We start from the raw sequence: 2,036 nt of genomic DNA, 5'->3' as shown, positions 1-2,036 counted from the left end.
CGGAGATGGCCGCTGCCACCTGGGAGCTGGATGAGGAGGAGGGGCAGGGCTTCCCTTCCGGGCCACCAGCGCTAGGAGGTGGAGGAGGAGATGGAGGAGGAGGAAGGCTCTCCCGGGATACGCCACCTGCTCCTAAAGGGGGGGCTTCGCCGGGGCAAGGGGTCTCCCTGGGAGAGGAGCTGTTCTCCTTCCACGGCCGCCGCCTTCCGTGACGAGAAACGCCCGGGTCTCCGGCTCACGGGGAGCGAGGGGAGACCAGCCCCCAGCGCCCAGGGAGAAAGGACGGGAGAAGCGCATTGGGGCGTGGGAGGTGTGCGGGCTCCCCGGGGCAGTCCCTCAGCCCTCCCCACCTGGTCCTGTAGCTCCTCGGGTGCAGAGGAGCGCGGCGCCTGCGGGTTCGCGTGATACCTTTCCTCTATCGCCTGTATCCTGTAACCAAATGCTGTCGTCCCGCCTTTCTTCCTACTACACGTGCACTAGGAGTATAGAGCACTGAAAAAAGTAATAAAAAGCTCAGGTCTACCCTGCCTAGCTGGTAAGCAGTGAAAACAACAGGACCACCTTTTGCGCTCAGGAGTACTAGTAGACTATTATTTAAAAGTCGAATTTGGCGCTGAAAGGTCTGGTTTAGAAAATTTTTATCTGGTTAAAAAAGAAATCTTAGAAATTAATCTGGAAATGAAAGAGCAGAAGTTCTAGGTGTACCTTTCAAGCAGACTGGGACTGGCTATAGCATCAGTGTGCAGAAAGGAGGGATGGTTGTGGAAAGCAGGGGCACCTCTGACCTCTGAGGACAGAGCCAGCACACTGCAAAGAAGTTCTCTCGAGCAAGCCTTTTCAGTCTGTTCTCCATTCCTGCCGTTCTCATATATCAGTCAGGAACACAACCTTTGGAAGTTAATCCTGACACCTTCCTCGTGGAGCATTCAGCAAACCTTCCCAGTCTTTTCTTTATTCCTGTGGTCCTGCTGTATCAGGCAGGAATATGACCTTCAGAAGTTAATCCCAACTCGTTCCTCATGGAGCATTTAAGAGAGTTTGCCCAGGCTGCCATGCCAGTGTGCTAAGGCCTTGTCAGGAGTTTATCTGAACACCTGTTTCCTTATGTACAACAGAGCCACTGTAGCTGCATTAGTAAAGGTACAGTGCTGTCAGCTCCCCAATGCTCAGGCATCTAATGCTGCCCAGGGTTGCTTAACCCAGTTTCCCAAATGAGAAATTATGTGTGCCAAAGTGACTTGATGCCTTACAGGTACCTCTATTTGACTTTCTAAGGAACACACTGGACCAGCTAGAGGTGAATGCAAGACTTACCTGTTTCAGCAAAACACTTGTTCTGCTGAAATTACTGTATTTGTTCCAGTGGCTCTTTCTGGTTCCTGACTATTTTGCCACCCAACTGATAAACAATACAGAAAATAGTAAGAGGATGTATCTGATTTTAGCATTATGACAGCTTTATGAGAGAGCAGTCAGATCACCAAGCACATTGATTCCTGAAAAAATACCATATTCAGATTGTGTTGATTTATTCAAAAGACCATGTCTTCAGCAGCAAAATTTCTAAGCATACTTGAATTATTTTTAGTAATTTATTTAGGGAAAACCATTTGCCTATCAACTAATTTTATTTTTTTTTTTATGAATAGGTGCAAGTTCAAAAATGCAGATGTCAAAATTACTTTGGTCTTCCAAAGCTGCCTGCCAGTGACCACATGGCAAAGTTAAGAATTTCCATGGAGTTCTTGCTGGTAGGTTTGCACAAATCATTTGAGTCCAGATTCCCTTAGCCAAATCAGGGCTTACAAGTTATTTAGCAAATGGAGTTTACAACTGATTTTCACAGTCCATTTAGCAGAAATAGACTTGCAATATGAAGGAAAAGGATATCTGCATGTAAAGAGCACTGAGCATTGCAGTTATCTGTTTTGTTCATATTAATGTCTATTTCATATTCTGCACACAGGATAATTTTACATGTAAAATGTGCTTTAGTTGAGCATATAGAATTACTGCTGAAGCGTCTGGAGAAAAAG

The 2,036-nt window shown here is 46.4% G+C and overlaps 1 long non-coding RNA gene across 2 annotated transcripts in view; it reads left to right on the top strand.

Moving 5' to 3' along the window:
• LOC115948079 overlaps window positions 1-2,036 on the top strand; it is a 7,332-nt gene that overhangs the window by 871 nt on the left and 4,425 nt on the right. For both annotated transcript variants that reach the window (XR_004081932.1, XR_004081933.1), the window contains exon 2: window positions 1,650-1,751. This is a non-coding gene — a long non-coding RNA (uncharacterized LOC115948079). The remainder of the gene's footprint in view (window positions 1-1,649; window positions 1,752-2,036) is intronic.

The sequence above is a fragment of the Geospiza fortis genome, unplaced genomic scaffold (genome assembly GCF_000277835.1).
Source record: "Geospiza fortis unplaced genomic scaffold, GeoFor_1.0 scaffold121, whole genome shotgun sequence".
NCBI classification, from domain to species: Eukaryota; Metazoa; Chordata; class Aves; order Passeriformes; family Thraupidae; genus Geospiza; species Geospiza fortis.
This window is presented reverse-complemented; position numbering and strand designations above follow the sequence as displayed.